Consider the following 27,401-nt stretch of genomic DNA (forward strand, 5'->3'; position numbering starts at 1 on the left):
TATGAATTTTTTTTAACAAAATCAGTAAACTTCAATCTGCAGATGAATGTTTCATGAGTAGCAAGGGACTAAATATACTGGATCAGCTGGAATAATTTACTCAGTTCTGTCATTGACATGGAATGTACAGTCAAACTGGTGGAAAACCAGCCCTCTAAACTGGATTTTGAGGTATATTGCCTTTGTTTCTCTGAACCAAACAGTAAGGGGGCTGCATTCCTAAGAAGCTGTCATCTGATGTACATACCTCTGCAATGGCAAAGCAATCTCAATCTTAAGGCATACCGTTTGGGTTTATCAAGTTACCTTTTAGAATCCTTATGTCTAGGTTAATGTGTGCCAATGGTCAGACAATGTTTCCCTCCAGAAAGCTTCCTTTCTGTTTCTCTGTTTGGTAATGAATGTTTCTTTTGTTTAATCTGATTTGAATTAGTCTCTGACTGAAGTTCTTGATGGAAAAGCTATTGTGATCTCAACAGTGAGATACTGAAGTGCTTATAACAATCTTGGGAATGGTCAAAGCTGAAAGAAAGGAAGAAATTTGTTTTCCATAATAGTGCTGCAGATTAAGATTCCAGGGTCAGGGTGTGTAGTGGGAATGATAAATGCATGCAGAACAGTACTTTACAGTGTCACTTTTGAGTAAAACATGTTCTGGTCTTCTCTCCATTCTCACAGGCACATGATACTGCAGAGCTTTAAAATCAGAAGTAAAATCAGCTGGACAGTTGCCTCCTGCCTTCCTAAATAGGTAAATATATTAGAAACAGGGGCCTACTTATCTCATTCCTGTAAGTAGCTATAAACATCCCCTCCACCCCCCAAATTAGCATCTATCATTTAGTTGTTTTGAAATGCTGAGCCATAAGGGCCTTGCAAAGAAAACAAGAATTTAATTTGTTTTCTCGTTGACAACAATTAAGTGTAGCCAACCAAAGAAACCAACTAAAATTATTAACAAGCTAACAGCACGCCTATTGCCTGTGGCAACGTAGAGCTGATGGATGATGCAGTGTTATTCATTAAACGAATCTTTATCTGTGCTTCCTAAAGCTTGGATGCTAAGTAAGTTCCTAAACCCATCCATATCATCGCCATGTTAAACTGCTGCAGCAGTTGATCTGTCACTGCAGAAGCTCTGTTTTGGGCTTAGTTCTTTGCTTTTGTATTTCTTAACAGTTCATTCTGTAATAACATGGTGCAAACCATTGCGAGACTTAAATGGAAGATCCCCATAGTAATAACCTTGGTAAGGACAGTGAACTGAACAATACCTTTGCTAAATAAGTGGTGTTTAGCTGATTCTCTGCTGCTGTAAATTGCCGTTTACTTGCTGACTTCTCTGTCCTTTTTCTAGGGAGAAAGTGGGTTTACTGGTGTGGATGCCTGCCTCATTTACTTCACCAAAATGAGATAGGGCATGCAGAATAGAAGGGAGATTTTTGCAAGTAGAACCTACCATGGTGAGTTGGATTTTGTCCCTGCTTCTGCTACAGAATTTCTCAGTGATGCTAAATACATTGCTTAAACCAAACTTTTCACACAAGTGTTTCTCCTTCTCTGGAAGTATGTTACGTGTAACACTTCCTTGGCAGCAGTGCTGGACTGAGAAGTTCTTCCCTACTGCTTTTTCCTCCCCTGCCACATTGAGTCCACAGAACTGCTTAAGGGGACCTTCAATAAATTAAAGCAACAAACTAAATGGAGCTGAAAATAATTAATTTCTACCATGTACACGAGAAAAGTATGAGAAACTGTGATCTGTATTCTTGATTTGACACCACAGGGTCTGTCTTGAACATTATGCTGAAAATTAAGTACATGGGAACTAGATTTTTAATTTTGAGTTGCTATATACCCACTAAAATTGTAATAGAGTGCAGGGACTCAAAATTAATAATGCTTTTTAAACTAATCTGTCTTCCTTGGCTCCACTTTTAAAATAGTATAGTGATTGCACACCTTACAGGCACATTCTTAACTAAGCTGATTAATGTTTTGTGAGACGTGTGTACTGAACAGATGAGCACGGAAGGAAAGAAAAAAAAACCTGAACCTCCCTCTTCAAGAGGTTCCAAAGGTTACAGTAAATCAAATTCCTGGGGCCACACTTGCATGGCCGTGTTCAACTGAACATTTGAAAAACTGCTGATTAAGTGAGCCCTGTCGATTCTGCAAAATGTTTAAAAGCAAGGATCTTGAATGAAAAAAACAGATTGAGAATATAATTAAAGATTGTGTTATAATGCTTACGCACAAGAGAACTGAATGAAAATTCTGCATTCTTGCATTTACTAAATTTGACCCACAGGGAGCTATGGCCAGAATATTCTAGCACCTTTGCCTGTGCGTACCACTGGGGGAACCATGGCCTTGAGGCCATGCAGTGTTCAAATTTTAAATCTGTCTACTTTTTTTGCTAGAATGAACAAGGTGTTATAATAGCCTTGTATAGATACAGAAGACTTCTGTGCATATTTGTGACTGTGGAAGCTCTTAACTTTTTTTTTTGTGATCTGTTGTTATTATATTTGACATGCATGAAGTGTGCTATAACATTTTCATAAAGAGCAGCAGTAATGCTATTGCGAGATTCTCCCCCCCTCCCCCCCCCAAGGTGTTGGAGGCTGGGTCTTGTTTTTTTCACTGCTATGAATCCTAATAATTTTTTGATCATAAAATGAAAGTTCAGTTCTTAAGTATGTCAGGATAACAAAATACCTAATAAAAAATGAAAGTAGTGCTTAAGGATGTCAGGATAACAAAATACCTAGTAGAGATTGATTTTTCCATTACTGCAAATGTGTGTTTCCTGTCGTTGTTCATTGTGATTGTAAAGGAGTCCTAACAGAACTTCTAACAGTCCATAGCACTGCAGCGTGGAAAATGTATCTGCCTTGGTGTCTTCATTTAATGGATTTAATTTGTTTCTGATTTTGAAGCTTAACCTTGGGTTTGAAATTCACTGTAAACATCATTTTCAACAGCAGCGGGGACTAATGAAGCCTATGGTTTGCTATAGGTGCATTGCTTTTGTCCCCACTCCTCATGGCAATAATTCTCTCACTCTCTCATGGCTTCCTGTCTTTGTTGCCTTCATTTCTTCAGGTTTTCCTAGACTCCCACTTCTTTGTTATCCCAGTTCTCACACGTGTCCTCTCAGTGCCTTGTAAGGATGTACCAGATCAAGCTTCTGGGCAGAGGCTTCCCACATATTGCCCACAGAGATAGGCCTGAGCATTTGTGCATCTACAAATATGACAGTTTTGAGTTAATTCACAATTAATTTAAACAAAAGCAAATACGATATCTTCCTTTTATTACTGTTGTAAATTCTAGAAATGATTCCTGGAACTGTAAGAGAAATTCTTCTTGACCTTTATCAGTGTGAAATTTGATAACTTTGTCATGACCAACTTCCATGAAACATGTCAACTTTCTCTATAGTAGTCTATAGCACCTTGTAAGATGATTCAGTACTTATGACCTACTAATTGTATTGGATCCATTGCGAAACCAAACCTATCCAGTATTTGCGAGCTATATCAGCTTCACAGAAGGTGTTCGTATAAACAATGATTTGACTATATTTTTAACCATGTATTCCTTGAGCTGGAGCAATGAGGAAAGCCTTATTTAATATTAAGTGGACTCAAGCATTCTTCCTGCTCTAGTGTAAGCACCTAAATCAGATGAAAGTTATGAAATACATGAGGTGGTTTAGAAGTGGTTAGAATTGGGCCTGGAGTGTTAGAAAGAGAAATAAATTTTAAACGTATCTAAATGTTTTCATTCATAAACTGGTTAGTTGTGATGAGCATCTAGAAAGCTGCTGGGAATATTATGGAAACGTGATGCTGTTCTGAAAACAAGGAAACGCATTGCTGAGCAGAAGAGGGGGAGTGCCAAATCTACGAAAAGGTGTGCAGTTCAATTTTTGTAGGAGGCAAGTGTTAGGAAGCCACTCAGAGGAATAATGCTTGTTACCCCGGTATCTCTGATGACCAGCTGGTTATAAGGCCAGTCTGCAGAACCTCCTTCAAGAATTGCATGGATTTGTGATGGTCTGTCTGACTGTGATCAAGGTGTGGCTGGGTGTTAATGCCCTTCAGAATGGCTTTAGTAAGTGCTATGCAGATTGTTGCATGAATACTTTATTTGTGATGTTAGATATAGATATAGAAAGTATCAGGAGAGGAGGGTTTTAGCTCGCTCCAGTGTCAGGAATAGGATTTGGAAGATCAGGCAGAACTTAAAGCTCTTTCTAATTAGGACTCTTAGCTTTAAAGTAGACGTACTTAAATTTCTTTTAGGTGTCTTGATTCACGCTGTACCTTACTGAGAGTTTTTAATAACTATTTATTCTATATCAGTCAGTATTGAAACTTCAGCCCTATAGATGTCAGGGAATTCAGCAATGTTTCTCATGGTTAAATTCATAGCATCTGTTTTCCAGTTTGCTTTACGGAAGGGCCTTTTCATTATTGGATAATAAAGAGATATGAACCTAGCCACTTGCAGGCTATGAAAAAATAAATCTTTCTTCCGGATTATTTCTATTTTTATTTTTTTATTATTCAGGATTACATGAGCATATATCATGACATAAGTTGACCATGAGGAATGGATGAGTCGGGGGGAGGCAGAGCTCAAAAATATCAAGACAGCGCTTCTAGCAAAACTTAGGGAACATAGTGGCAGGCTCATGGTATTTCAAGTAGAAAGGAATCAGAAAAAAAAAAAAGTGAAATTCAAACAGAAGAAACCTCTAAGCTAGCTAACTCTAATTTCATCTTCTCTTGCCTCAAAAGAATTATTTTTAATACTTTTGATATTTCCCAATCTGTTCTAAATATAAGAAATTTGTATAGCAAAGGTGATGAATAGTCATCATTGATCATAGTTTAGGGCAGACTGTTGGGTGGCAAATTGTACTGTCTTCTTGCAGATGCTCGTTTTAGCTGCCTTTGAAATGGTGTATTTTTCTGCTAAACTTTTCTGTTTAAATTGGAGAGTGTGCTTTTAAAACCTGAGCCATAACCTTTTTCCACTACTGGCATTAGTCTTCAACAGAACAATTGTCAGTAGCAGAGTTCTGAGCTTTGATAAACATTGTACTGACAAACCTTAAAACAGATTTTGAAAATGAGATGATTGGAAAAATGTCATTAACTTGCACATAGTGTGAAGCTTGGAAAAAATCAGAAAACAAAATGGAAAACATGGATTTTGTTTGGGTTAAAAAAAAAAAACCAAAGTCTCTCAATTCCAGACATTAAAAAGTAAAGCCTGCACAGTTCTTTGCTAATGTATTTATCAAGTTACGCTATTGCAATTTCAAGGGAAACTCTTACAGAACTCAGTAAACCATGAGTAAAGTTATTAAAGAAAACATTTTATTTCTTCTTGACTTGCTTACATTTTGGTCATCTTAACTGTCATCAAACTTTGGAGAGGAATAGCAGGAATTTGAATCAACGTTTCAATTGGATTAAATATTTTTGAACAAAGGATGGAGATTCCTCAGTATTTTGTTATTTTGAAATATTTACAATATCTCAATTATGAAATTAGTCCAGCAACAAGTCTGGGGTAAAGGAAAAACATTTAAGTAATCAAATAACAAACTATACTACTTGCAGGTATGCTTCTCTTTTGTAGAACAGAGTGCTGGAAAGACGTACTTTCTTTTTGTTTCCTTATAAGTCCTTTTGTAACTCATTTGAAATGAGAGAAACATTGATTTTTTCAAATTCATTGCAAAGCAATGATAAATACATTTGTGTTTAAAAAAAAATAAAGGTCGGGGGGCTCTGTTTTGATGACAGAAGAGCAATGGCACAAAAGAACATTGTCTTATAGCATGGAGTTCTGAAATAAGAGCGAGCTAGGTGGTAGCAAGAAAATGCACATATTACAAGAAAAAAAGGAGTACTTTTGAGCTAACCTGTTTATCCAATAACAACAGCCAATGCAAATGCTTGAAGTGATCTCAACTGTAAAATGTCTCAAAGAGGTGAAAAAGGTATCCTTGACCAATACTGCTTTCCTTTTTCTGTCTTAAGTATAACAGCTGGACGGACTGTTGGTGCATTCTGCTGTTAGTGTTGTGCTCTCTTGTGCTTTAGCATATATGGTCTTGTTTTTCTGTTCCACTGTTTTATGAAGTCAACAGGCAGTCATTCAGGAAGAGCTGGATTTCTACATCTGACAGTTGTGAAGTCTGTTGAACATACAGTATTGATCTGGGGACCTGAAATTATTTTTTCAGTTCTTCTGTTTTCTTTCCTTGTTGAGTTGTAATTATCCGAATATTATCTGATACAGTTTCAAGAGAAAATTTTCTTCAGTACTTTCAGGGGATGGAGCAAGAAGATAAATATAAGATGATATAAGAAGATAAATAGAAGATGGCAGCAGACTTTTTAGCAGGGCCTGTTGCGACAGGACAAGGGGGAATGGCTTTAAACTAAAGGGGGGTAGATTCAGACTAGATATAAGGAAGACATTTTTGACGCTGAGGGTGGTGAGTTGGACTAGATGACCTTTAGAGGTCCCTTCCAACCCAAACTAGTCAGTGATTCTCTATAGACGTGGGTGACAGTTCCAAACTAAAGAGTGTTCTTTCTGTCCACACAGATTCTGAGTAATAAGATTTTCATACAGTCTAGAAAAAGAGAGATGACAAAAATATTTCCTTACAAGCAAACCTTCACACCGAATACATGTAAACAGACTGGATTGTGTGTGGATGAAGTCAAGCAAAGAAGCAAAGTTAGAATTCACAAATCTTTCTTTCCTACTTTTAAGCCTGAATTGTGTCCAGATCCTGGTCTTTTTTTTGTCTCTGACTACCAAAGGTCTCTCCTTGAATATAAACAGATTCTTTGTCTGTCTCTCCCTTTCAGAAGTGGGACTTGATGTACCAAACTATCTTAAGGCTCCTGAGCTATTGCTGAGCTCATCAGTTCTCTCTATAGCTGATGCACAAATTTTTTCAGAACTCCACCCTCCTCTGTGGGAAGTGGTTTTTTAACTTGTTGAGGATTAAGAATGAGATTAGTAAAACCTTTGGGATTCTTGCTGAGAATTTTGTAAGTATCCAGTTTGATCATGGAGAAAAAGCTGTATCCAAGTGTTGCATATAGAATGTTTTGTCTGGAACCATTGTCACTTCAGAAGTCCTTGTGAGTCTGGACACTGCACTCAGCATCCTCAAGTCCCTGTCATTCTACTCGGGTGTCAGACTAATTTTGTTTGTCCTTGCCAGATCACCAGCACTGAACAGATTACATTGCTCTGTTCTGCTGGGGCAAAGTCAATCCATGTTAATGGCTTCTTTAATCTTTTAAAAGTCATTATTTTATTTGGGGCAGTGACTCCAGCCAATTCCAGTCTCTTGCTAGTGATAGTGGTCAGAAATAAGCAGTGCCTGCATAAGACAAGTTAGAATCTAATCTTTCAACATTTTGTGTCTAACTTAACTGAAAAAAATTCTAAACTTGGTTCTCAGGAGTCTTAACATTGCATGGCTCATGTGGTTTACCTTCTCCAACCTTGATTTCGGGTAATACTGCTTAGCACTTTATATGCTATAAGCTGTTATGTATCTAATCTAAACCAAATCTACCTGATGTGTCTCATCTATGCACCTGCAGTATCTAATTCTATAGTATACTTCTGTTAGATTTTGCTTTTCAAGGACTAGAAGAGTAGGAAATTAGAGTAGACTAGGGAACCTGCAGATCTGAAGAAAAAGGATTAAATTAAATTATCTTCTTCCACTTTACATTGCCATTCTAAAAATCTTTTGACAGCAAAATTAACTTCTAAGCATTTAGTCATTTGTTGCAAAAACAGATCCTTCTTGGATATTCCTTTTATCAACTTTACAGGACTTATTTCTCTGTGTTCCCTGATGCACGACTTGGAAAAGAAAACCCTGGCTTATATGGCTAAAGCTTAAAGTCATAGATGCTGCTGTGTTGCTGTCTTGAAACTGTAGCTTGTGCTGTGTAAGCCCTTCAGTTCCTGCTAAGCTCAATGTCTACTTTGACCAGGGGGGTTTTCTGAGTTGTAAATAAGCCCAAGTGTCTCTCACCCTCCCCCCCAATGCCTGCTCTGGGCTCATCTTCTGCAAAGAATTCTGATAACTTCTTCACATCTTCATCAGACGTCTGTTGTCTCCCACAGGGCTGGTGATGGTATCACCCAAAACATAACAAACTACCGCTTACAAGTTTTTAGGAAACTGCTGCCTTTGGGATGTAAGCAATGTCTCAGAACTTTGCAGTAATGAGGAGGTGGTTATTAATGGAAAACAAATCTCACTTTTAATTTTCTGAAGCAGTTAATATAACTTGTAGTCAGAGGGATATGACAGATGTTACTCCATTTTATTTTATTATGTGTCATCTTGGCTATTGCTGTGGTAGTATTTTTACAGAAGTATGTTGGCTTATTGTAGAGCAGTGGCATTTGGGTTTGCAGATAACTGGGACACATTACCTGTCACTACAGGCAGCTTACTCTTTAATTCATCATTTGGCAGTTACTGTTAATTTTAGACTAATTTAAGACTATGGACCATTTGATTGCAGTCTATTTGAATTTCAATATTGAATTTGTCTCAGGAATCCTCATTAAGATACAATTAATAAAGACTAACTGCTGTATTAGGGTACTTGGGGTGCTCTGCGTAACGTGGGTGGAAATAGAAGTGTGTTTTAATTACAGGCAATGCTCCATCATTTTGAGATTTAATTGCTAGTTGGATTGGTTATTTTAATAACTGTCTATTATGAGACAATTCTGTTACATAATAACGACAATATTGTTGTTTTATGAGGTACATATTGTCAGTGAGCGCAAACATGTAGCTTTGCTTTTTCAAATGTAGAAAACAAACATTCTAGTTCATGCTCTTTACCTCTGGTAAAGAAACCTTTACAGGTTTCATTACTTATTTTATCAGTGTGAACTAGACTAATTTACTTAGTCCTCATGAAATCAAAATACTTTTGCTAATTACCAGAAGCAGAGTAAAATACTTCTAAGCCCTTTTCCATAGTGAGAAATTAGATTCATCCTCTTTTGTACAAACTGTATAAATCACATTTTTCACCACTGAAAGAAGCCACTTCTGTAAGGCAATAGCTTCACACAGCTTTTCAGGCCAGTGCATCCAAACAAAAATCCATGTCTTAGTCCATTCTGTCCAAGGTAGGTTCTCATGGAATTCCAGGAAATTTTTATTTGTCTTGAAGATTCCTTTTTTGCAGTAAAGCTGTGTTTTTTCCAAGGTAGGTAGTTCTAGACCTGGATGAAAAGAATTAAATGTATACTCTGTGTGTATATATATACTCTGTAATAAATTTTTAGCATTGCAGAACCAAACTATAGCCCAACCTAAGTTCATTCAGATTCACATACTTATAAGTAAATTAATGTAGTTTTGAATTACTCCTCTTGCAAAGACAGAAAGAATTTCATTAAAATGAGACAAAAACTATCCATACCTGATCTCTCAGTTTTATTAATGTGTGTAAGGGCAGAGAGCATATGGATGGAGAAGTTGGTACTGTTTGTATAGCTAAAAAAAGGAGCCAGTTGATATGTTAATAGAGAAGACAGGGAGTAACTCCTTTCCAAGTAAATCATCTCCTCTCACATTTCTTCTTGAATTACCTCCATATATTTCAGGCATGAAAAGCTGATGCTGTTGGTTTCACATGGATGTTAAAAATCTTTGGAAACTTTATCCAGAGAGAGTAAAATCCTTTTGAGTACCTAAAGTAAGTTTCAGTGTAAATTTGACCAGTAAGAGTCTAAAAAATCTCTTCATGGAGCAGTTAGTTTTTTACAGAAGACTAGAGTATCTTTAACACTCTTAGAAGCTGAAATGACATTTCAAATAGGTTTCAAGAACGAAAAGGGTCAAACACACTGTAGTTAAGTTCCAGACACTTATGTCCTGGTCACATTTTGCTAAACTTGGAACTGAGTCAACATCCTTTGCAAAATGTGTACTGCATGTAATTATGTTCCATATATTGTTTCACTGGAGGCTATGAGATTTGGCTGTTTCATTTGTGTTAAGTTATTTATTGTTGCTGTATCATTATGAATTGTGCACTGGTGGTGTAATAAGCTGACAAATGTCTTATTTGTCTTATTAAACAGGCAGGGATTAAAAGGATGTCTTATATCTTGATTGAAAAGTTGCAGAAGTGAGGTATTTTATTTTGTGAGGGAATGATCTTTCCCTTTATGCAGAAATTAAGAAAGATTTGCACTCTTTTCAGTGATTGTTGTTAAGAGAGATTTTAATACATACAAAGAAATAATTTCAATAACTTTTTTTTGTTGGTTCTGAAAGCATCTGCTGAATTGCTCGATACTATGATGGAACGAGACAATCTGTTAAATACACTTCTGATTCTTGTGACAATTAAAGCATCATCAAGGGGAGATGCCACCCACAGAGGAAGCCAGTTGTCTCTTCTCTGTATCTCTTACTTGGTGGAGCCATACTAGTCACTACACCTGGTTATCAAGAACAGCTTTTGTAGTAGGAAATGACAGGACCTTAAAAATACTAAGGGATGCTTGTGTGTTCTTGAATGCCATCTGACTTATCTACAATTCTTCTTGTGAAACAGGGATATTCTGTAAGTTGCTGAGGTTGAAAGCACTCGTGAGAGCAGTAAAAATAAAGTAGATGACTGTCCAGTTACTTTATCTGTTGTATCAAATCTTTTGCTGTATAGGAAGGACAAGCACTGGGGGAATTCCCAGTGTGCCTCTAAAAATAATACAAAAATATGTCTTATTCATTAGAAAGAAATAAGAAAAGGGCATAACACATTCTAGTATTTATGCAGATGACTTTTATTTGAAAGCTGGAGCTAAGCAGAGCTGCTTCTTCCTAAAAGTTCAGTTTCTAAAAGCCCAGCAATTAAAAAAAGGGATTATAAGTGATTAAATCAGTTTGGTAAACAGTGTTATAGTGAAAACTGAGATGCACTGTGCCTGTTAATTTCTAGGCCATGTTCTTGGACCAGTGAGACAAAATCTCCAATTTCTCTTGCAGTTACTGATAAATAACAGCCAGCTTCTTCAAAGAAAGAAAAGTGATAAAATAACTTCTGCTGCACGGGAAGAAAAAAGATACTGTTCAGTATAAGGAAACACTAATATTTGTATATTTAGTATTTAATTGTTGGTATGGATATTTAAATACTACACCACCATTTCTTGTAATGTCTGAATTCATCCAACATGTGGAAAAATAGATTGCAATTTTTAAGCAATATATGTAACAGAGTATTTAGATTATGTGACTTTAACCATCTTCCTGGAATTAAGAACCTAGACTCCCAAAATAGTTAATGGAGACTCCAAAGCGCAGCTAGAGCACCTTAGTAGAGCCTGTCTACATCTGTTAACTGTCCAGGGAGAACTTCAGATCTCCATTTGCAGATTGACTTGTTTGGCTAGGGGTTCTGAAATTCTTGCACTGTGTTTTTTTTTCCATCTCTTGGTAAGAAGAAAGGCGGATTAAATGGGTAAACCTTCAACTCTGCTGTTGGGATCTACAAATCAGGGTTATACTGAGCTGGAAATGAAGTTTTGAAATTAGATATCACTGGATAATGTCATGCTAGCAAACTCACAGGCATTCAGTCTTGAACTGATATCAAGTGTCATGAAAGGGGAGTGCATTTTTAGCCTGCTTTTCTGACAGTCTCTCTAATGAGACTTATGCCCATCCATTTGTGTATCATTCTTCTCAGTTCCCCTGAAACCATTGTACAATTTGAAAAATAGTTAAAATTGTCAAAGTTAATAAAATTCTTACAAAATTTGTGAAAGTCTGTGGCTGGTGGAGAAGAAAGACTGAAATTAGAACCGTATTGTTTTCTACACTGTTTGACAGCAGTTGTCTGGACAGTCTAGTGCATACATGGTTCTGGACTAACTCTGGGATGTGCTGGTGGCTGCAGAAATTTAGGGTATTAAAGGACAGAAATCAAAAGAAAATGAGGCTTCCTTCTTTCTGCTGCTCACAGAACAATTTCCTGCAAAGCTGATAGGATTTTCCAAATAACTTTTCTACATGTGGAACGGATTTATTGATTCTGTGAATTCATAGATGTTAACTGTGCCTCAAAGCATGCTGGTATTTGTCTGTTGTTACTAACTAAAGGTAGACAGATGGGTCCAGACAAAACTGAAGAGGTCGGCACCTGCAGTGTTGAGAGCTGCCTCCTGCTTCTGAAAAGCGTTGGAGCTATTTGTAAATCCAGAAGGTCACAGGACTGTATGTTGCTTATCATGCTTATGCTTGTTAGTGCAGCTTCTGGTGTGCTCTTATAATGAACTTTATTCCTAGCTTTCACAATCAAAATGCTGTTTTTCTTTTTGTAAGGCTTAGTGTCCTTGTGCAAGAATACCGGATATTTTTTCTTCACTGAAGCAATGCAGCAAATTGCAAATGATGTATAAAACTTAAGTATTTCTCTTCACTCTTCACTATTTCTCTTCAGAGTAAATAGTATATGTTGTCCTGTTTGATATTATAGTCAACTTAGTCATGTCCAGGAGAAAGTTGCCAAGCCTAGAAGTGAGATCAAAAGCGCTATAAAAACTAAACCCCAGATTTCATCATTACGCCTCTACATACCGTGAGCAAGATAGCTGCAAAAGATTTTCAGTATTTTTTCAAACTGTTTGAAGTATAGATGCGGGAGAAGAAAAGCAACTGCAGTTCCTCCCTGCTCTTCCTTACCCCCATTAGCACTCTTTAGAGTAATATATACTCTGCATTTTTCCTGCGTTCAGCCAAGGCAAGGTGAGTCTATTGACCTATCTGCAATCCTTTCACTATGAACTTCATTATTTCTTTTCCATGTTAGGAAGGCAAAGTGATATAATTCTAGTAGTTCAGGTCCTTTCCTCAGCCAGGTTCCTCCAGTAAGAAACGTAATACCCTTCAGCTATGCTAGTCCTTAACTTTTTGTCTCCATATGGAAAAAAAGGCCCTCGCTGAAGTCTTTGCTTCCACAGATGCATGTGTCTTCATCTCAGTAGTGTTTAATGGATAGATGAGTTCATGGAAAGAACAGAGAACAATGTGAGGAAATCTGTCACTTAGTAAATTCTTGTAGTGGTTTGGAAAAGGACTGATAGGTTCAGGAAGTCTTCCAAAGTCAGCTTTCAGTGGTGACACCGGCTGGGGTGACATTCTATAAAGTGTCTGACTTTCAAGAGGTAAAGTATTACGGGAAAATTTACTGCTTATCTGTAAGTAGCAATGGCAATTATAATATAAATTCTCTGAATGTCTTTCTGTTTGAGGGCATGCTACTCAGAGCTTTTAATTCTATCGTGAATTATAGAGAAAATACAGAGCCAGATTTTCAACCTCCTGTTGGAGGTTGTTTACATAATTTTAGGCCTTTTGGCTATGGCTTTACTTTAGGAGACTGGCAGTCTAATCAAGCAGATGTGGATTTGTATATGTGGACTAGATATTCAGTCACATAAGCTGTGTGAAAAGTCACAGGTCAGATTCAGGACTGTTTGAAGTTGCCCGAGAAGTTCTTTGCACCTAAATCTCTCTTGGATGAAATCTATTTGTGAAAGTGGTCTCTTTTCTTCCTTTTAATTAAAGCCTCTAGTCTTTAGAGATCATCATCATGGAAAACATTGATGTTATACATAAGAAAATAATAGCTGCTGTGTAGTTTGAGTTGCATATATTACGTTGCACATAACCAGATCCATTTCTATATTAATTAAAACACAAATACTGGTGGCATGAGCTTAGTTCACATCCAATTTTAAATATTTGACTAGTTGATGGTAGTAACCTTCTTCTTTTCCTGACACTGCCACTTTGATGCTAGTGCTTGAAAAAACAAATTATTGTTCACTAGGTAAAGTTCAGCTTGTACCTTTTTACATTTTAAAGTATTATGAACTCCCCATAGATGGTTTGCTTTTCAGTGTCTACTGACTGCGGCTCCAAGAAATTAGCTCATTCTGTCTGTCATGAAATGGAGAATACAGCTGGTTAATTGACTGGTTGAGCAAACTGAAAAGCAAGAGGTTTTTCCAAAACATTTGTAAATAAGAGAAAAGCTGTCTCAGATAAGCCAGTATTGCACGTATTCACTGTCTGGCAAACTGACTGATTTGGTGGAAAGTAAATGACATAAACAATAAACCCATAATTTTTCAAATAGCTTTCTGCAAAACTAAACAGGGAAATGAGAGTAACCCTGTTTCTCTGCTTCTTGCACTGTGGTTGGTCACTCCTTAAGCCACCATTTTTATCAGCTCATTTAGCTGCTTTTTTGCAGGTGATGGAAGAACATGGTTTCAAGCAAAATCTTTTTTTTTTCTTTTTTTTTTTTTCCCTTTTATGTGGTTTATAGTCTTCCTTGTTTGTTGAGCATCTGTCTTACCAAACACTACTGATCTGTTGTTGTGGGACCAACAAATAATAGATTTCCCTTCTCTTTCCCTCCCCTCCCCCCCCAGCAGTTTGTATTTCATATAACACCTAGCTGAAATTATAGATCATCATTGAAATCATTCGTGCTCCACCTCCACATCTCTTAATTTGAATCAAGAGTAACAGGATTCCTTCTTTCTTCCTTGCTTTTCTGGCTAGTAAGCAGACCTGCTAGTCAGGAAGAGCAATTTTCTGCGATGCTGCTTTGAAAAATTTCTAATAAATTGACAGTGTATATTGTCCAAAGTGATGATACATTGTTTCTAAAAATAATCAGCAACAACTCCCAATCAGCTTTGCTATGCATTTAGCTTCAGATCAGCAGCAAAGCAGAGGAGTTTGATCAATGTGTCTTTAAAATAAAGGAAAAAAAAATTAATGTGTGAAAGAGCATGTCAGTTTTTGGTAGCTTCAAGGAATTTTTGTTTTATGAATCTGTCTACTTTCCAAGGCTTTTTTATTATGAAAAGCAGACAAAAATACAGGTATTTCTGAAATCCATGTGTTTGAGATGTTTTAAAAATATATATAAATAAATCCTTCTGCAGTAGATTGAACTGGAAGATATTTATGTGCTGAAGCTTGGAGTAAGCTCTACAAAACATATTCTAATTCCTTAGAGTGATGTTGTCATCATGTTTGTCGACTAAGGCTCAAGGAGAATACGAATTCTGTTGTATTTTCCCTTCTTTTTTCTGTCTAGTAGTCTATGAAGAGCAGTTTGTTTCAGAAGAGATATTCATTTAGTTTACAGGCACTGTTTTCATATGTGAATTTGGTACATAATTTAAAAAAAAACAGGCACTGTTAATATTTTCTTTAGCTGTTACTTGTAGACATTAATATTCAGTGTGGTGGAGGGTTTTATTCCCCCACCCCCAGGCTTATTTTGCAATCAATAGCAATTTCTATTTTTTTTCTGGCTTTCTAAATTTCCTGTTTCGCGCACTGATATTTAGCTCCAATTGTGTCCTTTTCATAGAACAAAATAATAGATGATGACAACAGTGACAATTAGAACTAATGGTCTACTTCTTAAAGATGTTGAATATCCATTAATCCTGTTGAAGTTGGTCAGAAATGTTCAAAAGCTCTCAAAAATCAGGCTGCACTATTTTAACATCAAACTTTGAATATCTGTTAGTTGCTAATGCTTTTTTTGTGTGTACAATTCTTCTGCATGTTTCCTTATAACACTTTCCTTGATTCATCAGCTTCCAGTTCTCATCATTGAGCCTGAGTATTTCCTGTTAATTGTTGTTACTTTTTTTTAATATTGCCTGAGTTACAGGACAAATTATAAATGCAAAGAGATTATCAGTTTTTACGACTGTAGAGGTAGCTATAGCTTATTTGTGGTGAGAGGATGTTACCAAATTGATTTGACTAAATGAAAGAGGGATTTTCTTGCTGCTTAGGGCATCTTATATTTTCCCTAAGTTTCAATGATCAGTCATTCTTAATACTATAATTTCACACTAGACATGTCACTACACATTTTGCTTGAAAATGAAGTGAAATTTATAGTTTGCTAATATGTATAAGCATCAGTCTGAAAAGAAGTTGCAACACAAAAAAGAAACAGATTCCAAGAAAACTGCAGAGAATTATAATAGTACAGTACCGCTTTTGCCTTTATTTTTAAGAAAGAGCTGCATGTTTTGTGTTGTCCGTTGACTGAAAAAAAAAAAAAAGTAGTCTTTAATAATAAGGCAGGACAAACGCATAAATGACCAAGCTCACTGTTTGTTATTTCACGGAAGAAAATTGTTTTCACCTCTTCTTATTGTCCCCCAGAATATCTCTAACTGGAGTGTGAGAGGTCTCTGACAAGTTCTGAAAAATATATTTAGCATATGTCTTGTCTTCTCTAATTGTTTCTATACTGATATTTCACAGCAGCATATAAATTAGTATATGCTCCTCATATGAACTGGACTAACACTGCTAACATCCTCAGAGGCTAGAAGTTTGCTGTCAGAGATAGCATTGCAAATCCACCTTCTGTAGGTACTGATTTGTAAGTCAACCCTGATTCGATTTTGTCAATTACAGCAGTCCTCAAACAAATTAATTTATACCATCAGGCACACTTTTTATCCCGTGCAACTGTAGCTGCATGTGATTGTTAGTCACAGAGAAATCCCCCCTCCTCTTTAAGAAACATTTTATATATCAATAGAAATCTTTCATGTAGGCCAAACCAGAGGCATTCAGCCTATTGCAAGGTGTTCCTTTGACATTGCTTTTCACTTGGTACAGATATCTATTATTTCTTTCCCTAGGACTCAAAAGAGAGATCTTTTCAACTGCAGGAGGATGTGTCTCAGCAATTTCTTCAGGACTTAATTCAGAGTTGGTACTTTTCTGCTTAGCGCTTTTGCCTATTTTTAAGAAAGAGCTGCATGTTTTGTGTTGTCAGTTGACTGAAAAAAAAAAAAAAGTAGTCTTTAATAATAAGGCAGGACAAACGCATAAATGACCAAGCTCACTGTTTGTTATTTCACGGAAGAAAATTGTTTTCACCTCTTCTTATTGTCCCCCAGAATATCTCTAACTGGAGTGTGAGAGGTCTCTGACAAGTTCTGAAAAATATATTTAGCATATGTCTTGTCTTCTCTAATTGTTTCTATACTGATATTTCACAGCAGCATATAAATTAGTATATGCTCCTCATATGAACTGGACTAACACTGCTAACATCCTCAGAGGCTAGAAGTTTGCTGTCAGAGATAGCATTGCAAATCCACCTTCTGTAGGTACTGATTTGTAAGTCAACCCTGATTCGATTTTGTCAATTACAGCAGTCCTCAAACAAATTAATTTATACCATCAGGCACACTTTTTATCCCGTGCAACTGTAGCTGCATGTGATTGTTAGTCACAGAGAAATCCCCCCTCCTCTTTAAGAAACATTTTATATATCAATAGAAATCTTTCATGTAGGCCAAACCAGAGGCATTCAGCCTATTGCAAGGTGTTCCTTTGACATTGCTTTTCACTTGGTACAGATATCTATTATTTCTTTCCCTAGGACTCAAAAGAGAGATCTTTTCAACTGCAGGAGGATGTGTCTCAGCAATTTCTTCAGGACTTAATTCAGAGTTGGTACTTTTCTGCTTAGATAGTTGAACAAAACTTGCCACATTTTTCCCTTTCCACCATGAAAAGTGATCTGTTGAGTTGGCATTGAAAATAACATGCTTACACCTTCCTGTCCTCCCCTACCCTGGTAGAAAGTTTTAGAAATAACCCATAACTGAAAAAACCCCACAGTGTTCTTCCCTAACCCTGATACTAACTTGCAGATTTTTAACATAAGCAAAGATTCCAACAGCTGAACGTGATCTATAAGAACTGCGCTTTAATCCTGCTATAGTGACTGTAGGAATGAGTGTCTTCAGAGTACTTAAAACAGGTTAGTATCCATTATAATTGATGATAGTCATATTTCAATTCTCAGTATAAACTGCGATGCCTGACCTTCACTGCATGACTTTCCTACAGCTTGACACCCTGAGCTGAGGAAGAGTTCAAGATTCCGGTTGTGATCAGCTACATGACAAGCTGTGACTGCTCTGTCACCAGCATAGCTATTGAGTTGTTTAATAGCCTCTGATACTGCATCTGTGATATATTGTTCTGTACTATTCAAATGGGAGGAGGAGTGCTTTCTCTCTAGATTTGTCTGATGCATGGTTTTCAGTTTTCCTAATGGGTTCTTCACAGACTGTCAATTACTTATGTAGTTTAAGTGAAACACGCAGTTGCTATACTGAAATTATGCATCTTCAAAATGTTCTGAAATGAATCACTCCAGATTCCATGTCTCATATCTTTATTTTCTCCTTTGTATCTCTAGTTCTAAAAATCTTGGAGATGACATTAAAGCATAGTTTTTAGTAGGAAAAAGAATTAAGCCTTCTGTTCTTCTTCGTTTAGTTTTCCAAACTAAATGCAATAACTGAGGAACTTCATGTTTCACAGAAATGAGGATGGGAGTTACAGGGTTGGGGGAAATTACCAATTCTGTTTTGCTGCATAATGTGTCTGTGTGAGCTCTTTCCTGCTGTAGCTTATGTAGCTGCTGTATACACTGGGCTGGTATACTTACTGTTGAATTCCAGCACATTGTATGAATGCCTGGCAAGCTAGTAACTTGCTATTCTTTCTACATTATATGCACCTAAGGACGTACAAGGACTTGCTTTTTGTATGTAATCTGAATCTCAGAAGTTCAATTCTGCTATTATTTTTAGGGTACTTGTAAGAGAGGGAACTTTCCCATCAGTCTGTCACTGAAGCTGTGGGATGAACCAATTGGTGGGATCAGTGTTTTCAAGGGGAACATGGAAAAATCACCATTATGTGTTTTGCCTTGATGTGAGGAACAATGCAAAGTGAAGAGTGACAGTCAAGCCTTGGTTTAAAATAGCAGCTGAATTGTCTACCTCAAGGCATGAATATGCTGAAGACTCCTTTTTAAAAGACTATACTGAACTCTTAATGTGTTGACTGTGCACTTGACATATAATTAAGCATTTGAACCTTTCTCTAATCTCTGTGTACAAGAAGATAAAGGATGCTTGGAGAATTGTATCAATAAGATGATTTATACAAAGCTCATAATGCTAACACTTTTGATGTGCTTTAAGCTTCTGCCTTCATATCCCTGTCAGCTCAATCCACTGCACACATCTTCTGAGTCAAACTAGTATAAGCCAAGGAGGGGAGAACTGTGTTCCGTTAGAATTTTTCTAGCTAGAGAAGAAATCTTTTCCTTCATCAGTAACTTGTGACAGACTATAGGGACTTAGGAAATAGATGAAGTGATAGATTGTTTCTCATGCGGTGGTTACAAAGAGATTTCAAGTGATGAAGGTTCAGTACAAAAAGAAAATCTGTTTGTGCTAGCACTTCAGACTGTGCTCAAGAACTGGTCATTAAAAAGTTAGATCATCAAAGTGCTGCTTTGCTCTGGGGAATAACATAACTGTCAAAGGTGTCTGCAAGAACATGAAACATTAGCCAGTCATAGGTCTTTTGTAGATGAGCTATGGACAGATGCTGTGTGTCAAATTTTGTACCCTTCCCCCACAGTTTTCAACACAGACATCTGCAGGACATGGCAGAGCCACTTTCTGTAACTAGAATAACAACTTCTTCGATGCTTGTTATTTCTCTTTAAGAGGACCTACGTACTGATAGTGGCCATCTTTAACATAAAAACCTCTTCCTTCAGGTGATCTTGTTATCACTTCTTAAATATTACTGCTTCCTTATTATTAGAGATGTTTTTCCTTCATACGTTGCTTGGGCTAAATGAAATCTTTGCAAAGAACTACTGAGCAATGTAACTGTAGGTAAGGCCTTGTTCTGAATGTAGAACTTGCACTGAAGAAGCCTAGTCTTAATAGAAACTAAGCACAAAGCTGATGTTATAAAAGATAATGGTTTTGTCTTGTCCTAAAACTACTTCAGATTGCAGGCATGAAACAAAAATAATGGAAGTGAGCACACACTTCAGACTTTGTGGGGAGATGCTGATCCAGGTTCAACAGAGTATAAGCAAAGAAAGTTTTCAGCACTGTGCGGCTGGTCCTAAGCTGCTGAGAAGACTGTAGGAAGTATTTCAGTCCTGTGTCAGAAGAAGAAGTGGAAAATGGGATCCCTTTTGAGTTTAGGACAAGGATTGCATGAGAGTCTCCGAAGAGAATTGAGGTACTTGTAAAAACTGAGTGGAGGAAGCTTCTTCAGCTCCTTGCCAGTGATTACTTTGAAATGTCAGAAAAAATAGGGAAAACCTGAGAAAGTTACTGTGAATATTCATTCTTAATGAAGAACAACTCTGCCATCTGGCCTCCGTTGATTTTGCTAAGACTCCTTCTTACCCTCAAAAGACCTATTTGAAATCAAGTTCTTTGTTTCTAACTATATATGTAGCATCTTTAATCTGTTTCCTCATTTTCTTTGCTAGCTTCACACAGCAGTTATTGCAGGGACCATGCAAATGTAAAAAGATAAATTCAAAATTTGTCCCCAGAATGATAAAGGAATTGCAGCTGAGATTACACCCTGAACCTTTTGATAGCTAATGATAATTTTATTCTGTATATTTATATCTCTGTATAATTTGTCATGGACCAAGTTGTGGTCATATGGGGAGCATTCTTCAGTTTATTGGCCCACTATACAGGGGAATACAACAGACAGAGTAAGCAGTATTTAAGGTTGATCTTAAACTGGGTATTCACAGCAGCTAACCTTAGCCTGTGCTTGCTCTGTACTCAGTGGGTACAGAGAAGGGAGAAGGCTCCTTCAGAAGGACTATTCATAATAACAAAATAAAGTTCTTAAAATCTGGTTAGCCTTAATGTTTGATTCCTACACAGATTATGATTATGATCTCCCATACGCTAGTCAGGTGAACAGCCATTTGTAAGGAAGAGCAGGGAAGAACTTATACTTCACAGAATAACTGAAGAAATTATTTGCAGGGATAGCAATAACTGCTATAAGTCTCCCTGCAAGTTATGTATAAGCTTGAGTTTTTGCACACTGTACTATCAAGTTAGTGTTCAGTGAAACAGATGGAAAATAAACGCCCCCCCCCGAAAACTGAGGTGCTGGAGCGTGTCCAGAGAAGGGCAACGAGGCTGGTGAAGGGTCTGGAGCACAAGTCTTATGAGGAGCGGCTGTTATTGAAGCTACAGTGTGTGCATGTGAGAAATGCCAAAAAGGGCTGAGCTACATGCATTTCCTTGTGCCCTAATAATCATAGTATCCATAGTAATCTTTTAGATCACTTACTTACGACAGCAAACTAAATGGTATAATTTTTAGTGTAGTTTAAATGGTACACTGAAAGGGTTGTCAAGCATTGGAACAGGCTGCCAGGGAAGTGGTTGAGTCACCATCCCTGGAGGTATTTAAAAGACGTGTAGATGTGGTGCTTAGGGACATGGTTTAGTGGTGGACTTGGCAGTGCTAGGTTAACAGTTGGACTTGATGATCTTAAAGGTCTTTTCCAACCTAAATGATTCTATGATTTGCTAAAAAAAAAGTATGTACTGCAAGCACATACATTAAATCCTCTTTCAACTGAAGAAGTAGGTCGAGTGTTGGACAGAAAGGGTTTATTTTTCTGTGCAGCTGATGCATTGAACAAAACTATAAAAATGTTTCAATCGTTGTTTGTTAATATGTAGCTGAAAAAAGGAATATAGGTTGACTGCTTCATTGTTTCCAGGGCAGTGATAAAAGTTACATCTCCTTAGCAGAAACATCATCATTTGATTTTGAAGGCTGCATAACAGAGTTTTTAGTTATTTCCCCGTAGCTAATAGGAGTTTCATAGGGTAGATATTTCAGTTTGTTAACATGGTATACATGGAAATGTTGAGGCATGTTCACACTCAATGGTTATTGCCATCGCTTGCAGTTGAAGTATCTTTGAAAGTGTTAGAGCTATTAAAAGTTACTTCTGTAAGTCGATGAAGGTTTTTCAGTTGTTTTCGGTTTTTTTTAAGTTCTCTGAGGGTGATAAAGATGAGGGTCATAGGCAAATGCGTTTTGACTGCTGCTTATATTTCCTTTGCAATGTATGAAATGATTCTTTTTATGTTATTATGAACTTTAAAATAAGCTACTTCTGTATGAGGATATCTGTGGTGTGGTACATTCATAAGTAAGTTCCAACAAAGAATTGAAGATGATTCTTTGGTCAGATGTATGATTCTTGCATGAAAATATATCACGGTGAAGGAAAAAAAAATAAAGCTAGGAATCTTAAGTACTATATATTAGCGCACAAACACTTCATGTTACAGTTGAGTTGTTACAAAGACAACTGGGATTTTTTGCATACGGACTATTATCTACTGAGATTTGGTTATTTCCATGTGTATTCTAGGAAATAATGAGAAATAATGTAATGTTCTGTTTTCTCTGTTCGTGATTCTCACAAATTCATAAAAAATGTGGACCTTGTTATATTTCTACCTGTTTTAAAAGCATTATTGGAAGGAGTGTTTTCCATGATGAAAGGGTTTGGGCAGATATCTGTTAAATCCTGATTTTGATAAGGCTGAGCTCAGTGACAAGCGTATGAGTTTTGTGAATGGATTAAAAAAACAGAAACAGTAAAACTGATTGTAAGTGCCTTTTAAAATAATAAAGTGAAGCTTATAGTAGTTAGCTTATGTATTTGCAAGCAGCAGGATTTATACTTAAGAGATATGAGTAGATTATATGCGAAGGGAAATGCTGTTTCTTTTAAAAATAAATAAATCCCACGAATAAAGTAGTGTTCCTTCTTTCTTCACATTTGTCCCTTTTTTCCATGAAAGAAAATGGCTATCCTAATTGAGTCTTTTCCTGGATAACTGTTCACTAGTTCATTGCCTTAGATTTTGATAGCTTATGAGAAGAAAAACTCCCAAAGGTGTATTTGATGAATCTTAAGAAAGAGAACTATTAGAGGAATTTTTAAGTGTGAATTACCATTTTCCCATAGGATAGCCATAAGGATATTTTTGTACATTCATAATTCTTTTTTTTTTTTTTTTTTTTAAATTGTCTGGGTTTTGCTCAAGTAATCTTCTTAATGCAAATTATTGTATATGGTAATTTATCTGCATTGAGAGTAGTACATCCGTTAGGCTCCTAAGGTCAAAGGTGAAGTTGACTTTTGCCAGTTATCATTATTATTCAAATAGCATAGAATAAGTACAATGATTAATATACTACTTTTTTTTTCAGATTTCTCAGGGGACAAAATTTTGCTTATTCATACCTTCTACTGTGGCAAAAATGGATTATTTTCCTCACCAAAAACCAGCAGCATAACACTCAACTGACACATGCCTCAAGGAACTCTTATTTAAAGTCTGTTGTAAGTAAGTCAAATTAAAAACTTGCTTAAAGGTAGCTTTAATCAGCTGTGTATCTGTTTACAGCTCAAGAATAAGCAGCCTTAACAGGAGAACTAATCTTAGCAGTCTGGCTTTTCAGCAGCAGCTGTCTGTTCTTAAATGGAAGCATAGGAGGAAGTAACTTGCTGTAAAGCAGAGTTTGAGGTTGAGCTGCTTCCTGACCACTGCATGCCAATGTCTCATACCTGTGTTCTCTTCCGCTCCCCACACCCCCCGTTAAAAGTTGACTGCGATACATTGCAAATCAGAAGCTATGGGGTTATGCATGAATAACATGATCGAAAAGATTGTCTGCATTGTAAATGAAGACTTAAGCTCCTGTTGCTATGACAATTAATTTTAGAATTTGCAATGTAGAAATAGGGGGCTAAATAACTCAAAATGTAAGAAACAGCAAGTGGTTAAGCTGGTCTTCATTGTGTTGGTTGTTGAGCTGCATGCATTTTGTGGTGCCTGTAGGCCCAAGTGCTTCATTTTTAATGCAACGCAAACTTGAAAAAATTAATGAAACTCCATATTATATATATCCAATAATGGTTATTCAGCCATCTTGCTTTTTACATACTGAAGTAAATTTTATGCATGTGGAGTATTTGCAGAGTACGTTATATGTTTTTGTGAGAGAAAACTGTGTTAAGATTAGAGTTTTGGCCAGCATACCTTCTTTATTTGAAAGAAGGATGACATTTGGAGGAATATGTTCAATATTTGGAAACAATATCTTCTTGCAGAGTCAGGAAAAATTTATAAATGAGGAAAATGAGTAAAAAAAAATAAGGAAAAAATCTGAATGAGGAAAAAATCTAGTTTGTTCATATTGCTTCTGCAGAGATATATTCTAGCGGAAGAGATGCACGTTACTTAATGAAACTGTGCATTTAGTAAGAGGCCTCAGATTAACATTTAAAACCCTAATTGTTAATATTTCAAGTACAGTAGAGTGTAATACTGCCTACTTCTTTATCACTCTCCCAGATAAAATAATACTTGATACTTGAATGTGATTTAAAATGAAGGTCTTTGTTTTAGGGAAATTCCAATTTTATCAGTGGCATTACATTTATCTCTTGCACTGCTGCTTTCTGCCAGAATACAAGTAACATACTATGAGGGCCCTTGTGAATAAAATAAGGGAAACACTGTAATTGCCTCACGTTCATTCTCTTTATCTGTTGTCCTATATGAAAGCAAAAACGTTATAGCAATGGTGGTGTTTTATCCTGGAAAAATACTGATAGGGGGATGTAGAGGATCCTTACCTGGAAAGGCTCTGTCTCCTGCTTGTCTGTTTATTGCAGTTCTGGACCCGTATTTCTGCGGACTTGTTGTTTATCCATGACATTTTTTCCCTCTGAGAATGTAATCGTTCTTGAGTAAGAACAATAGTGTTATGAAAACCCTCTGAAGCTCCATGAAAATACAGTTGTAAAAATGTTCCAGCAGAACATCTGAGCAGATGAATTAATCCTCCTGCCTGTGCATCTGACATAGGACTGGTGCTGTGCTTTTTGGTAGGCTGCCATCAGTGGTGGAGTGCAAGTAAAGAATCTCTCAGTTGTTATCAGTGTTATCAGTGACTGTAGGTGTTTCAGAACATTTTATGGGGCCTCAGGTATTTTAAGGTATTGAGCGTCTCTAGCTTTCCATAATGTTTCTTCAGTGGGAGTGTGCCATAGCTCTTAAACGCAGCGTGATCTTTAAATTTTTCTTTTCTACTTTCTTTTATCTTAGCCTCCAATAATAGGTTATAACCTCTAATTCTTAAATAAATCGCCTCGAAAGATGATTTAGTGGTGTCCTTTATCAATAGTTCTAGATTCAAATAATTCAAATAAATAAGCAAATAGGAGATGTTTTAAATAAATAGCATTTCTGAAAACTGAAATGTAGCTGCGTTTTTAAAATACTTCGCAGTTAGTCTCTGAACTTTGGCGGTATTCTTCATAGAACTGAACTTAAAATAGTTGAACAATTCTCTTCTCTTGGATAATAGCTCTTTTTTGATGGTTCCCACAGGGGTTTAGTGTCTTGACTGAGGATTCTTCAGCATAGCTTCCCTAATTCTCTATTTTTTCACTTCTGTGTTTAATGTATCAGTTCAGGGCTTGTCTACACAAGATACCGAGGAAAATTGATGCAAGTCAACTAAATGTAGGGATTTAAAGAGGGCAGCTTAAATCCTACCAAGTCTCTGTATGCACTCTCCCATTCATAATTAAAGTGGCCTCCAGTGAATTTAGTTTAATTCACTTTGAAGGCAAGATAAGCCAAACCAAGGCCACATTTTATTCCCAGATGAAAGTGTTTGCAAAGGAATTTAATGGACATGGACAAATCCAGTTAAATTAATTTGGGTTAATTTTCCTGAGTTCCATTGTGTAGACAAAACCTTAGTAATAATGCCTGATTGGAGCTTTTATTTTTCTTCCTTCTGGTTCTTCACCTTTTGTTCCTATAACTCTCATATTTTATACTTGAGAAGGTAGATGGCCCATAATTGTACTAGTCACTAAATGTTGTCTTGTTATCTTACATGTTTTGAGAGTCCACGTTTTATAATTAACATATAAATGCCCCACTTTGCCATCAGGTCTAGTGCATGTTACCTTTTGTTAGACAGTTATCATTTTGGCTGCTTTAACTAGTGCTTTTTAATTCATCACTGTAACTACATCTGCTGTCAAGACCTTACCCATTCAGCAAGTTTTTAAAGCATTTTTTATGGATTTTGCAGAACTGGGTGATTATTATTGCAAATAAGTTGTGACCGCAGGTCCCTTCTGTAATGTAATTATGCAATGCCTCTTAATGGAGTGATTTGCCATTCTGGTGGTAGAACTCAGTCAAGTGCAGCTAATCTGGATGGAGTCAGCTTAAAGGTGCTTGTAGGACTTAGGAGCTGGTCTTCCTAGCTCAGTACAGAGGCTTTAAAGAGTATTTTGGTGAAGTGTACAATAACTTAAGCAGTACAGTTTGTGCAGATATGCTTCCTGAATAATATTTTCTTTCTTTCATTGGAGTTCTGTGAGCAGCATGGGCTTAGTCGTACAAAACAGATTGCAAAATTTAGGTCCACTTCATCTGTGATCAAAGTGTGTAATATACATTTAGTTCTATGGGAGATGTTCTTCTGACTGTGAGGTTAAAAACTGGCTTTTATCTCTATGTTCTTGGCAGCTAAAACTGGAAGCTATTTGAAGATAAAAGTCTGTTTAAAACAAAACAGGTACGAGGCTGGTGAAGTAATCTCTCATCTAATTTGAATGGAATGAATACAAAGTGTAAAAGTAAAATACGTAAGAGATATGCTCTTTTTTTATTGGCCTTTAAAATTCTGTGTTATAGGAGTCTGAGCAAAAATATCTACTCTTGACTTCAATTAAGTCCTCTATGATCTGTGAGATCTGTTCTAAGAGTGTTTGGCTTAAGCAGCTTTATGCATTGTGTGAAAAAGCTGCCTTGTGTCCAGTGATTTACGGTCAAATTTGAATTTCTGGTGGCTGGAGTATCCTGCTGGTAGGCAGCATCAGTGCCATGCAAGTTAGGGCAATACTGGAGAGATTTTCTAGAAGTTGAAGGCCTGGAATCTCTGGGAACAGTGAAATCACTGCAGAGGGAGCTAGGCTGTCCTGAGTGAACAAAAGGTGTGGAATATTTCTTTGCAACCAGTTTTGTTGTTTGCCACTCAATCACCTGAGAGCTACTTTTGTTAGGAAACAGAGCGAGCTTCTATTTGAATGTGTTTATTGAGACACCATGCGTCTTTCCAACTAAAGTCATCGTGTCTAGGAAAAAACTGTCTTGAGAACTTAAGAATTTTCTGGGAAAACTTGATGTCAGAATTTCTGTCCAGTTGTTTGTATTTATTTATGGTCTTGTGCAGTCTTGACAAAATAAGGTGAACATTTAAATAAATAAATAAATAAATAAAATAATCCCCAAGTCCT

The 27,401-nt window shown here is 36.6% G+C and overlaps 1 protein-coding gene across 7 annotated transcripts in view; it reads left to right on the forward strand.

Moving 5' to 3' along the window:
* The first annotated feature begins 663 nt into the window (after positions 1–663).
* OTUD7A (OTU deubiquitinase 7A) overlaps positions 664–27,401 on the forward strand; it is a 102,468-nt gene continuing 75,730 nt past the window's right edge. For 3 of the 7 annotated variants that reach the window (XM_009280319.2, XM_009280326.2, XM_009280321.2), the window contains exons 1-3: positions 664–751; positions 1,358–1,463; positions 23,282–23,418. The gene's annotated coding sequence lies outside the window, so the exon portion shown is untranslated. Of the gene's footprint in view, positions 752–1,357; positions 1,464–17,583; positions 17,626–23,281; positions 23,419–27,401 lie in introns of those variants that run through there. The other 4 variants (XM_009280320.2, XM_009280322.2, XM_009280323.2 and 1 more) reach the window with 3 other exon arrangements.

Source organism: Aptenodytes forsteri, unplaced genomic scaffold (assembly GCF_000699145.1).
Source record: "Aptenodytes forsteri isolate BGI_AS27 unplaced genomic scaffold, ASM69914v1 Scaffold83, whole genome shotgun sequence".
Taxonomy (NCBI): Eukaryota; Metazoa; Chordata; class Aves; order Sphenisciformes; family Spheniscidae; genus Aptenodytes; species Aptenodytes forsteri.